This window comes from Ptychodera flava, chromosome 12 (genome assembly GCF_041260155.1).
Source record: "Ptychodera flava strain L36383 chromosome 12, AS_Pfla_20210202, whole genome shotgun sequence".
Lineage (NCBI taxonomy): Eukaryota > Metazoa > Hemichordata > Enteropneusta > Ptychoderidae > Ptychodera > Ptychodera flava.
Genome location: NC_091939.1, coordinates 42928104 through 42942699, shown reverse-complemented (window position 1 = coordinate 42942699; position 14596 = coordinate 42928104). Strand labels below are relative to the sequence as shown.

Genomic DNA, 14596 nt, shown 5'->3' with positions numbered 1-14596 from the left:
GCCCTGCTGAACAAAATGTATTTTTCTTAATCAGTATTTTCATTTTGATCATCTTGTGAAGAGCATAGTGACAATAAAGGTGTATATCGGTAGTTTTCTTTTAGGAGGATGTGTAGCCCTGCAAAGGGCTGTTTTTCGAGAACCTGGCAATAAGATTACACCGTGCCTCATGGTGGTTGTTCTCTGGCTGAACCAGTCATATTCGACTGGATATGGCTATGTACAATGTTGATCAAGGATCTAACGTTGAAATGTTGTGGGCGTGGATGACGTGGTTGCTGTGGTGGCTGCTTCTGATGTGCACCTGGCTGGCGATGGCGATTTTGCTGTTGGTGTGACTTGTTTGTTGGTGATGGCGTGACAAGCTGTTCGACTTGACTGGCTGATAAGAGTGACTTTGCTGCTGGTGTGACTTGTTTGTTTGTGGATAGAGTGATGAGCTGGTTGAGGTGGCTTTTGTCGGCTTCCCTTTTTCTGATCGTAACCAATATTGTGCGAGCCAAAGCTTCTTGGCCAATCATGGTCAAATGTACCGGTATGTTGTCATCCACACGTGCCTCTTCTTGGCCACATACTATGACTCGCACAATATCTTTCTGGGATTGACAAAAAGTGAAGCCAAACATGTTCTGTAGTTGTCTTCAAGTGTCTGTTGATGTAACGTACAGAATCTGCAGCCCTCTTCGCCGTGGTGTTGGCTGTCGTACCAGGTGGAAGGCGAGGAAGCAGGCCTGTGACATAGATGCTAACATTTCGTAGACCATCTTTGGCCGAGCGCAAGAACTTGTCAAATTTTGTCAATACGGTGCTGCATGGGTAGTCGTGACGCTGCAGTGGGCAATAAGTGCCGCATAGCATTATTGCCGCCGACTGTGAATAGGATGTGGCGTACAGATCGGGGCAAGGTACGCCTGACATAATTTTCAATGAAATCACGCAGATAACCTATCTGTGCCCCAGGGAACGCGATGACTTGTATTTGGCTGGGAGGCACAAGACAGAGGGAAACTAGTTTCGCCTCAAGTCCCTTGCCATGCCTCTGCTATTAAGGCCGTAAACGCAAGGGTTTTTATGGAAAATCTGCATTTGCATATATATCCTTTTTAAGTTGCATTTCTGGTATTCTATCTGACAAATCGCATGTTGGAAGGCCGGATTGGTCAATTTTAAATTATGTTGATTGGCTAATTTATCCAGGTGCTAGAATCCTGCGAATTACTATAAAAGCGTTTCGCAGTCTTTTTAATAACGTTGGCATGAGGATTGCTCAAAGAAAAACTATATTTCATCTAAACATCCTCCCCTAATAAAGTTTAAGCAAGCATAATCTGAAAGGGGTATGCTACTCAAAAGTGGTTGCCGAAAAGTATAATTTATAAAGGATACAATTAGATTCTGTCGTCTCCAGTACAAGCGAGAACTTCTTTACCTCCTTTTTTCAGTAAATGCAATTGACGATCAATAGACGCGCTACTTATCCAGTGACTTTGTGTAAAAAATCACAGTTCGGATATTATGGCCATCTCAATACAAACTTTTGCCCCAAAACTATCTGGCACCCCACGTTTTTTTTAGTATAGGTACGCAAAAAACCATGCCAACTGGTGATTTGTTGATTGAACAACTTGGTAGACTGAACAAAGTAAGGGAAGCATCGTGTTAAAGAATTTTGAATTCGATTACAATGTTTGCATTTTCTGGAAAACGGGGTGTGATTCACATCTTGGTAAAATAAATTACTGACTTTTGCTGACTGGCGAGATATCTCTTGTTCAGGATAACAGAACGATTTCACAGAAATGTATTGTGAGTGTCGTTCAGTGAAAACTAAGTGTTATGCGTATGCATAATCAGAACATTCGTCGTGTTTGTATTTGTCTTTGGCATACATGTGAAAGTACCGCGTCCTCTGGTTGACTTGCTTGTGACTGGGTAGCCAAGCTAAATTTCATACAATAATTTCACTAACTTTCACGCAAAAGATTTTGTAGAAAAAAATAACTTATCCTTTGGCACGTGTTTGTGAGCCTGCCATGACCATCATCTCTCCACACATGTTAAAAGGTTATTTTTCCTGCCGACAAAGATGTATAACATTTAATTAAACGATTCAGGTCTTAGGAAACACATGTCCGCCAGAATTTTAAGGGAATCGGGGCGATGCCTTTGGTGTTTAGGAGACAAATCCGACAACTTGCCGCATTTGAAGGTCCAGAAATTGATAAGTTACAGCTAACACCTAAATAATGTTTGCTAGTTTTTCAGTACCGACGCTGTTTTTTCCAAGGGACACTAATTGCTTGCAGTTTGACGATGGCAAAGTTGAAAGTGGAACAGAAACGCGATCACACGTGGAAGTAATGTCAACGGCATTGCTTTAATGGATATCCATATTCACGCAAACATATATAGTTCAACTTATTTCCTAATATTCAACATATACATGTAGTATGTATTGCGTTTGGTCAACAAGTGGAGATTTATATAAAACCTGTGAGATTATTTCAAAAACTCTGTGTATGTACTTCTTTTGCACCCAAATATGTGTTTTTAATTTTTTTCACTGATAAAGTATATGTTCAAGAGGGGTTTCTGGCTGGTAATATTAATCCACAGCAGAGCAAAGTGTTTAGAATGCCGTGCCTTGGATACCTTGTTCTGATTTTCCACAAATTAAGCTGCCTTGAAAGTGTTTAGTGTTTGATCATGAATACATTGTCAGCTTTCCCCACAATTGGTCGCATGTCTTTTGTTTTCGCAACATTATCGGGTTTTTTTTGGACACGGTTTTGTAGAAACAATGACAACTCAAATGAAGTGATGTGGTCTGAAACGTATCAGTTAAAGCCCTATTTGTTTCAGAAAGTGTGTTAATGGAAGGTTTCCATTCATACAACTCATAAATTGAACTACTATTATCCCTTTATGGAGCATGAAAATTATGAGGCTATTCAATGAAAACTTCAAAACAATCTATAGGCATTGTTAAACGAGGATACTTGGCTTTGAAATAATTTGGTAAAGTTGCACGTATGGCATCAGGATCTGGCATTTTGATAAGAAAATTCAATTTTGCATACATTATATCAACCCACTTCCAAAATATTCCCTGATAGTTGTATCCCCAAAACCTGTCTGATATGCTCTGAATTCGAAAGGGCAAATTAAATCTCAGCTTATAATTAAAGTAATAAAAAACTGGTCAACCAATGACATGCCTAATGTAGATAGGAAGAGAAAAGTACAATGTACTCCATGGTAAACCAGTAAAAATTTACTTCTGGTATTAGTTTCTTGAATAGATGATGATGACAGTTTACTGCACTCTAACTGTTCAACTGATTTTGGCAAGTCATCACGTTCTTGCTGTGGAAATTTATTCTCTTCTTGCTGTTGCTGAACTTTGGTTTTCATTTATCGATTTCACCCTATAAGTCTTTACATAATGTACATACAGGAGGACTGTTAATGCTTGATCTGTCTAAAGCCTTCACTTGTTTGAATGGAGTAACCATGTCTCTGATTTTACAGTCTCTGACCTTTGACACAACAGAAGTGTCACAGTTCTCATCACTGGAAAACAGTTTACGGTGACACATAATATTTAGCTCTCCAACTTTGACTTTCCTTTCTGGATGGTTTCCCTGGGACGGTGCTTGAAAAATGTAGGAACCCAGTCTGGGTGTGTCCTGTTCCATGGTGATGAAGGTTTCCCTAAAAATAATGAGAATTAGTGTTTCTATCATGTAGTTAATTGAAAATTTCTGTTCAGAATACAACTGAAATTTCTTGAGCAACTCTCTTCAACAATAATGAAATTTGAAAAACAAAGCATTCTCAACACTAATAACATACATGCAATTATAAATGTTATCATCACTCAAATTGGCAAGACTGAACTTCAATTCACTTGTGGTCATTTATACAGGCTATTCTATATGAAGTAGTACAACAAATGTCTGTAATCAAACACTCAGAACAAAAACAATGAAAAAACCACTGAAGTTAGAGACTTGATCATACTACACAGTATACAATACAGTCCAGTGCAAATTTGCACACCAGCTCTATCTCTTTCAACACATTTTCGTTTTTGAGTGTCATAGGGGATTGCTTCCCCCCCCAATTAAACTGACATAACCTTGTCAATATTACATGACGATCTGGTTCTCGAAATCAAAAAAATGTACTTCACTAGTAATAGAAAACTGTGCGCGTGCACACATCACGGGTCGTCCACGGTTTAAACCCAGATTGAACCCACAAACGGCATAACAGTCCTGGGGAAACGTCACTAAACACACATCAATAATATCTACAGCTATAATACCACCACAATATTCTACAATCGTTTGGCAAAAAATAATTCACCTGATACAAAATGTGCTCCGCAAAGTACGGCGTATTTCCCTGGACTCCATCTCGAGCCATCGCGGTTAGATTTTTCACCGCTTGAATCCACCGATCACGTCTCTCTCTATCAGCCGATGACCTCGGAAATCGTGAAATGACACATCTCTTGTTAGTCCCAAGGACACCGTCCGGGGGGACTTATAGGTTTGGTCATGTCCGTGCGTCCGTCCGTGCGTGTGTCCGTCCGTTCACGCAGATATCTCAGTGACGCCTGGAGCGATTTTTTTTCAAACTTGATACAAAGATTATATCCTATGCCATACGTATGCATGTTGATTTGTTTTACGATCCGATCTAATATGGCCGTCTGGTGGCCATTTTGTTTCCTGTATTTGATGTCGGTGCGTATGTTCACGCAAATTTCTCAGTGATGCTAGGAGCGATTCCATTCAAACTTGGTACATAGATTACTCTATATGTTATACATATGCACATTGATTTTTGTTTTGATCTGGTCTAAAATGGCTGTGTGGCGGCCATTTTGTTTCTTATATTTGACGACTGTGCGTTCGTTCACATAAATTTCTCAGCGATGCCGGGCGCGATTGCATTGAAAGTTGGTACATATATTAATCCCTATCACATATATATGTACACCGATTTTTGTAATGATTCGATCAAAAATGGCTGTGTGACGGCCGTTTTCTTTCCTGTATTTGATATCCATCCACAGGGTCCCCAGGTATGATCCACAGGGGTTCAAGGATGAAATTAATATTAATGCTGTGTCCATGCCCATGAATGCAGATATCCGTGATATGCCTGTGCCAATTCTTTTTTAAACTTGGTAGAAATATCCTACACTATGGCTTACATATGCAGGTCCATTTATATTGGTGTTTATTCTATAATTAGTGCTTAATTGCATAATTCTGGATTATAGTGTTGTTTCTGGTACGACTGTACCAAATTTGATGAAACTTTGTGCAGATGTTTTCACACAGAGTTCTAATATCAGTCAATGACATATGCCAGTATTGCATCAATCAATTACGAATTTGCATATTTGATGAATTTTTGCAATTAGGGTGATGACTAGAATATACTGCAACAGATTTAATGAAACAAATGGTACAAATCTTTAGCACATAGCCCTACAATAGTGTACAAAGACACTTAGCAGTATCATGTTAATTAATTGTTAATTTGCATATTTTTCAACTTTTCGTAATAAGTGGGCTATCTCCAGAAAATCTGCTTTAAAAAAAATAAATTTTATGAAACGTGGTGCTGATGTTGATCTGTCAGTGTTGTAATACTGTGTGAAGACATGAAGGAGTATCATGTCAATTAGTTCGCTAATTTGTATATTTAATGAAATATCATAATTATTGTCATATGTCTAATAATGCTGCATCAAATTTAATGAAACATGGTACAGATTTTTTCCTTCCAGTAGTCAAATGGCGTGCAAAGATATGTAGCAGTTTCTTATCAATTAATTGCTTATTTGCATATTTAATGAATTTTGGTAATTAGGCTGATATGTCAAGAAATAGTTCAACAAATTTCATGAAACTTGGTACAGGTGTTGAGCTCAAATTGTTTAACAGTGAAAAGACATTTATCAGTGTCAAGTTAATTTTTAATTGCATATGTAATGAACTTTCCTAATTAGAGTGATTTGTTCAAAAATACTGCATCAAATTTGATGTAACTTGGTACAGATTTTGATCTCCTAGTGTTGTAAATCAAATCAATAACACTTAGTGGTATCATACATATATATAAATTAATTGGTAGTTTGCATTAAGGTGAAGTACTACGAATTACGTCAAAATTAGGTTGTGGTGTCATTTTCTTGAAACTTTGCACAAATATTCTTGGAAGTTGTGCAAGTGCAAAAATGAAATAAAAAATGGGGGTCATCACGCTCGTTTCCATGGAAACGGACGTTAAAATGGCGTCGTTAGAAATAAATAAAAATGATATAATTCACTTAAACTAAAGAAAGCAATTATAAAACGTTTAGCGAATGAGTTAATTTTAATAAATACAAGAATTAAGATCTATCAAATCTATCAAATCTATCAAATGTATAGTTTTCATGATGTTTGTAAAGGAATACCCATTTGCGGCAGGCTGGAGTAAATCTGCGCAGAAATGTTCTAAAGCGTGTGCGCGTCCGAATTCGTCGCCTTTTACCTTAACATAATGGATTTTTGTTTTTAGGGTGAATGTCCAAAGTACTGCATCAAACTTTATGAAATATGGTACCGGTGATAATCTGTCAGTGTTAGGATAGGATGCAAAAATGATTGGCAGCATCCTGTCGATTAGCTACTAATTGATTCATTTTAATGACCTTTTGTAATTAGTATGGCAGCTTACAGTAGTCCTCTCAGAGAACTTGTAATTAAACTTTTTCCTGCCAGACAGTTTCAATTCCCCATCAGCCAAGTCAGTAAAAAAGCGGTTTTGAGCCAAAACACGGCCTATTTTCACCCACTTAGCTTGGTCTGTTAAAGCATCTTTAGTCCAAAAAATCAAGTTAACAGTATTTATGTTTTCAACAGCCTTCAAATGTACAGTATTATGTTAAAATACACCATATGGAATATGTTGTGTTTCATTAATTTTAACCATCTTGACCTGTGGTGAAATATGGACTTGGCAGGAAAAGAGTTAAAGAACCCATTAACAAGTGGGACTGTGTCATTGTCAATGACTTGTTAAGTTTGTAGTTGCTGTTTTTACATCCAACGGCTTCACAACTTTTCGGCATTGTATCTGAGTACGGACACTCCTCACATAAACAAACATGACTGAATTCTAGCTGATCGGAATGGCGGCGTACCTGGTTTTCACCTCAGCAACACCAGTGAACCAAAATGCCCGGATGACCGCGGTCAAGATACCTGTAAACGTCTGCTACTCCTTCCTGCAAGCTATGCTTGCTGCATATTTGCAGCAAATTGTGCAGTAGAAATAATCTTCAGTAAGGGAACACATTCAATTTATTTCATTTGAAAACCATGGCGGTGCAAAGCAGTCATCTATTAAGAGTCAAATTCCATTTCGTTTGCACCTGCCATTCCCAGGCATTGTCAAATGGTCAAATTCAATTTCATTCACAAACAGGCGCAAACCGGTCATACAAAATACTGAAATTCTATTTCATCTGCAATCCAGGCGTAAACCGGGCATTCCCAAATTGTCAAATTCAATTTCATTCACAAACCAGGCATAGACTGGTCACCTAAAGAGTAAAATTATGTTTCATTGCAATCCAGGCATAAATCAAGCATTCCCAAATGGTCAAATTCAATTTCATCTACAAACCAGGCGCAAACCGGTCATAAGAAATAAAGAAATCCAGGCATAAACCAGGCAAAAATGTTGGTTTAAAAAAATCTAAGTCCTAATGCCGGTCACTTTCCAGTCAAAAACGTGCAGTTTACGATCACTTGTGTTTGCTTAAAAATCAAAGTTAACACTAAAATGGGCACTTCACATGCAGTGAAAAGGGGCACCATAGCACAAACCTGGCACATTCTGGTCAACAGATTTCGTAAGGGAGTAATTAAACAAAATAATGCTACATGAAAATTAAGGGATCATATTTCAATAGTACTCCCAACAACTTGTCCTATAGGAATTGATGACTCTTAAGTATTCCTAAAGGGCAGTCCTATAGCACAGAGAGGTCCTAAAGGAATACTTTAGGGTGGCTTTAGGTCTTTTAGTAATCCTGAAGGGGTCTTTTAGGACATTTTCGTAAGGGATACATGATGCGTCACAACATAAGTTATATTCCAGCAGTAGTCGACCTGATTTGAGAGGATATTATTCATTTAATTTTATGAAATTTGGGAGTGATATTGAGAACTCTTCGCGGACAGCGTTATGTAGGTTTGCAGTGGCATCGTTGTTGGCTGAATCAAATATGTGTTTTAGTTGCAGGGGAGGGCATAGCAGCGAGTACGCGATTGATAGATTGAGCTGACGATCGATCGATCAAGCAGACTACCTATGCAGTTTTACCCATGTAGTACAAACTCATCAGCTTCTCCATGGACATACCACAGTGGTACATTATGTCCATGCTCCTCTAAGTGAGGTCTTGATGGTGTATGTAATTTTCTGAATGAACAGTACTCTGTGGATAATAGTTACAATAATTTCCTCTTTGATTCAAATGCATATAATGACTGAGAAGTTTTTGTTTTTATTCATGTTGTAGTGTATGAATATAAATACTGATTTCAGAGTAAAATTTGACACTTTCAGTTATACATATTGCTTTTTCATTTTACTAGGAACAATATGAGAAAGTCCAATAAGATGACACTTGATAAGTTCAAGTTTTACACCGTACCGCACCTGATGGAGTGTGTCAGACAGAGGTTTGACAGTCTCTGGGACAAAGGCAAGAGCATTGTTGCCTATGAACTTGGTTTACTAATCAAAAAAAGTGAACAGCAGATTAGCACAGCAGGATCTTCAACATGACGACCAACACTTGCTGTATGTGTCAGATCAAAGAGTACCTGATCTGCATAATAATCCAGGAAATCATTGGATTGGAGAAAAGGATGGTATAAAACTCTGGCCACACTATGCATCTCTGACATTTCTGAATTTACAAAATCAACACACTGATGGTAGCACTCTTGATTTTGCAACCAGAATGATGAATGAGTACAAGGAAGGTAAAGCTTTCAGGTATTATGCTGATGGATGGCTGAAGGAAGTTTCTTTTCATCAGTTGCTAGAGACGTTTTATTGCTTTCTAAAGCAAAATGCACGCCATCTCAAAAGATTAAGGATATACACCCCATTCTTTATGGATGTACAACATCTCATGGTGAAATCCACAGCACTTACTGGTAAGTATCAAATTTCTGTCACTACATATGACAATGTGACTGCATTCCAAAACACGGTGAAATATTATCATACGTATACACATATGGATTGGCAATTTGGCAATGTAGGAAACAGCATCCGTATAGTGTCAATAAGGGACAGTGAGTCACCTACAGGATACACTATTTTATAAGGCCAAAATTTGGAAAAAGACTAATTGAGGTTGGCGTTGGGGGACACAAATGTAAGCTGTTGTACTGTACTTGTATACCTCTGTTGATGGTTAGAAATTAAAGTGAACCAAACTTATTTATTGCATGTGTAGCGATGTACTACACTGTGTAATAACTCTCGCCGTAGACTGAACCTGGGCAATGGTAACTCTCGCCGTAGACTGAACCTGGGCAATGGTGTCACTTGTATATTTTGGCTTAGATTGTGAAAGTATATAAGGGTTTCCAGAGGGCTGTTCACATAAGCAGATTACAATGTGTAAAATATGATTTTATTTATCATAATCGTAATTTATTAATAATCATAATTATCACAACAATGGGGTTTCCAGACGGTATTTACACAAAGTAGATGACATTGTTTGTAAAAAACAGTTTTAATAATCTGTAACATTCATATTAATAATTTATTAATATTTATAATCATTTGTTATGATAATAATAAGAAAAATCATCACAAATAATGCCTACCCGTAGGAAACGTGCAGATGTTCATTTAGCTGCCACAGATTGGTTTCAGAGCTGTTGCAGTTCAAAGCAGCTTTAATGCAGATCTGCACAGCGTTTGGAGCTGGCATTTGTCTGCTGCAGATTCCAGTGTGTCTGAAAGACAAAATGCAGACTGGTGCAGCTCTTAATTGGCCGATCAATAAACAGCCGTTATGCAGCTCAAAATCGTTCCAAGTAAAACTTTGTTGACACTACAATTGTCACAGCTCTATGGCAGCTCGAAACAGTTCACTGGCAGCAAAACATGAGCCAGTCAAGGTATTATAAGGGTAGGCACCACCGTAGTTGAGTTTTCGTTTCTAGTAGAGTGAAGTTATAAGGACGGTCAGGTATTTAATGAGTTCAGTCCATTTTCAAATTAAAATTTGCGTGCGTCCGTTTTGCGATCTCGGCTCAGAAAATTAATCGAGTACGCGTGTACGTGTACATGTAGTCTATCGGCGTAATCCTATAGGCACACATATAAAACGCCGGGAAAGCCCTGTGCATCAATGAGAAGTTGCCTTATAATTATCAACGTGTCTTCCTCAGAATCATTGTTCATTCGATGTTAAGCTGTGCTCCGTTTTACCTTTGATATTTGCAGGTCCGAGCACCACTACTTTTGCTACTCCCCACAGGTCCGAACATCAAATCATAGACCCTTGAGAAAAACGTGTACGTTGCATGTTGTTGTTGGTTAGGCTGCATCACGCATGATGACGTCATTTATCATGTGAAAAGTTGTCCGCGATTGGTCAGATTCGCTAAATGACCCAGGTCACGCAGGTCAAAGTGTTAGCGGCAAGACACATCGACCGTTAATCTACACGTATTGAATTAGCTTCAGGGTTACTCTGTCATGTTTCTTTGCTAAACTTTGGATGAAATTTCGCCGAAAACGGTATCCAAACTCTGATAAAATGGTAGCAAATTGAACGAGTATACTTGACGACATATTCAACGTACCAAAGGTCTCGCCGTCAGGAGAAATGACGTCAAACCATGGATATATTGCCTGCAATTGCAAACGGCATTGCAAACCGCATACCGATCCCAATGATACTATTCTAGGTAAGTTACTATGACATTTCTCCTTCATGTGCGGTTTTTATTTGTACAGACTTTTCTGAAGATTACCCTTACCGAATTTTAGGCCTCCCGCAAACTGTTACTGCAAATTTGCCGCAAGCTTTGCAGTAAATTTGCAGCAAACTATTTTCCGCAAATATGCGGGTGGTTCATTTTTCAGATGCAAATTAGGTTTCTTGTGAACTTACTGCAAATATGCAGCAAACTCCCTGCCGCAACGTTGCTGCAAACTCTTTGCAGCAAATTTGCGCACAATCCTTGCAGCAAACTTGCGGCAAATTAATTTGAATGTAACTGAAAATTTGCGGCAAACTCCATACAGCAAATTATTTTATTTGCGCTGACCATTGTTTCTCGTGAAACTGGTATTTCAGAGTTTATTTGGATAAACACATCTTGTGCTGTCCATATATAAAAATATATAAATATTATTTATCCAACTAAACTCTGAAATACCAGTTTCACGAGAAACAATGGTCAGCGTCAGCGCAAATAAAGTTATTATAAACAAAAAGATGACAGAGAAAAAAAGGTTAAATTCAATTGTGGTACAATTTATTTTATATGCCATGTTCATTTCATGCCACATAAGTGTCATGATCATGTCAAGATTTTCTTTTGACTTGAGAAGTTTCATGTAACATTTACATTACTGTCAAAGGCTGCGATTTGGCTTTCTGTTCTCTGAATTTCTTGTCCCCTTTAGTGTACCAGCAATGGATTCTGAAAATATAAATCATTCAGGGAAGAGTGTAAGTCTTTACCGTTTGACCAAACATTGTAAATTTCATGAAAGAAATCGATAATTATTTGAAAATGAGACAAAATGAAGTTGAAAAATTGAAGCAGAAGATGCATAAATATTCATGATCGAAATTAAATTAATAATGATTAAAATGTCCGACAGCGGACAACTCGCCGTATGTGTTTACATACACGACGGCGACAATCTGCAAAAAATCTCAGCACTTACTGTTAGTATAAAGTAACTGTTGTGAAACGAAAGTGAATTCAGTATGAATCAGTACTCAACGAAAATTTATCTTTAGGTAAAGATTGCAATACAACGATTACAGAACATAATTATAGCGATCGATGTACATACGAACGGTACATTGACTTACATTTCTGAACGGCTCGCAGACGCTGGACGATTCCCGGTCCGGTTGTAGGTCTCATCTCACCGTGCTATGTGTGTGTAAATACCGTACTCAGAAAATATAGTCGGGATCTTTACTGCCGCTCGCGTTCACAAATTTAGAACTCCGCCTGTCCCTGGTACTGTATACACGTTTTTGCAACTATGTGATATCATTTGGCTGGCGATTCCATAGAAAGATCACGAAATTGTCCACTAGAAAACTCCCTGATCGAAATACGCAGCCGACACTGGCCGATTGTACTAAAATCTAACTTCGCGCCGATCAAGCCTCATGACGATAACGGAAGTGCGATCTATAAATCATTACGCGATTGATAATGTAGTCCCGTTTTTAAATGCTGGAATTGACTCTACATCTGCACCAATCCGTTATATTTCATACTTAATATAGCATTTAATTTATTAGTTTAATGAAAATGGTTATTTTTATCATATAAAGACTAAAAAGAGAGTAAAAATTCTTTCAGCACAAAGAATCAATATCAATGCGCGAACTGACCTTGATGAACCGTGACCGGAGAGTGTAAACATGTCGGCTGCTCGCAGCTGATACACAGGACGTGTTGTGAAGCGGCGCTTTGAATTTTCGTACAGCGACTCGGGATTGAGTGTAATCCTAAACCTCAAATTTGTGCTGGATCATATAACTCTAACGCTGAAAACATGGACAAAAGCCTTTTACCTCGACCCATGTTATCAGAAGGCGAGATTTTGTCAGCGGCATCGATGGGACAGACTGTAAGCTGCAGTGCATTGTACGTACCGTATACATGTACTATATTGATGGGATAAATAGCTTGGAGCACAGCCACTACTCTGCTTGGAGGTAGTAGCGGAAACATTACTGTACAGATTTGCAGTAACAAAAGTCAGAGACGTGTCCTTACAGACCATCATCAAACGCACATTTCGTTCGAAACTGTTTGCATTTTGGTATCATTCGCAGAAAATACAGGGTGTAACTTGCAAGACAGACAAGTCCCTGTTTCAAAATTTGTTTTCCCTAAAAATTCAGTTTTCGATCCAACCATAATTTACCCAACCAGATTGTCAAAGGGCACTTTTATTACATCATGTCACTACAGTATATACTATAGATGCACTCTAATCCATGCAATGCTTTCACCAGCATAACTGAAGCTGTTCATTATCTAGCATTACCAGTTATTATAATTTAAAAAGTGGATTGTCTGTTATGAAATAAAGGAACATAAATATAAATGAAAGATCAATTTTATGTTGCTTACACATGACTGGTCACGAAGTGCAACAGTACTCAGTGTGTAGTGTGTACTCCCTGGTAATGAAATAGTGGGAAATATGTCAATCATGTGTTGCGGCATATTTGCAGCAATAATCTGGTTTGCCGCAAATTTGCAGCAAACTGACTTAAGGGTTTGCAGGAGGGTCACATCTACCTGCAAACTTCTGCAACTCCTTCCTGCAAGCTATATGCTTGCTGCATATTTGCAGCAAACTTACGACAAATTTGCAGTAGAAATAATTTTCGGTAAGGGTACATTCGGTATATCGAGGATATCTAGTTGCTTCAAAGTTCAAGCCAGGCATCAGTAAAACTGCCAATTTGCGATTGTACGGTTCAAGAAGACAGGGTGCTGAAATAATATACACAGTCAATCCAACACAATTGTCATCAATAAAATTGCCAATTTTCGATCACCATGTAATCAGTGTTTCATCTAGGCTTTTGATCTGCTTCATGACCACGCGTAAATTTTCCGTACGCTGATTTTGCATATGAAAGCCTGCCAGTTGAGAGTTACGTGTACGTTCACAAAGTTCATTGCCGTCGCCCGATACGGTTTCCGTGTCACATTATCTCTGTACGATTGAGAAAAGGAGACAACTGAAGTTTTTATGCATTGTATGGATGTCCATAACACTCTGAAAATAATTCTGATAGCAAAATCGACACGAACAATCGGACTATAATTGTCACAGAAACGTGTTCAGTGCAGACGGCATGCAATGAAAGTCACAAGCAAACTGTGGTGTCAATGGCCCACACAATGGGTCCTGTTTTTGAATTCAGTGAACAGACAACACTTTTTTTCGGGGCAAATAAACCCGTACAAGTTACAAGTTAAGTTCCCCAAAATTTTAAAATCCCCTCGAAAATTCCAGTGGAAGGGACCAATCCCCCCACCCTGGTGTAGTATCCTAGATGAAACACGTGTGTAATATGGTTGTCTTTGCCAGCCTGCTGCCTTGCTTCACTTTCTTTTTCAACGACAGGCCTTAACTGGCTTATTGATAAGTTCGCTAATGTAATTCTCACTGGATTTTAAAGCTACGTGAACCTTTTGTCTGCACTTAAGCACTGTAAATCATATATTTTCACATTTCAGTAACTTGTGTTTCTCATTCTTCTATCATT

General features: G+C 38.2%; 1 long non-coding RNA gene across 1 annotated transcript; it reads right to left on the bottom strand.

Moving 5' to 3' along the window:
* Positions 1 to 11569: 11569 nt before the first annotated feature.
* LOC139146385 (uncharacterized) lies at positions 11570 to 12416 on the bottom strand. Its single transcript, XR_011555141.1, has 2 exons — positions 12161 to 12416; positions 11570 to 11759 (listed from the first exon to the last, which is right to left on the bottom strand). It is a non-coding gene; the product is annotated as an uncharacterized lncRNA (long non-coding RNA).
* Positions 12417 to 14596: the final 2180 nt, after the last annotated feature.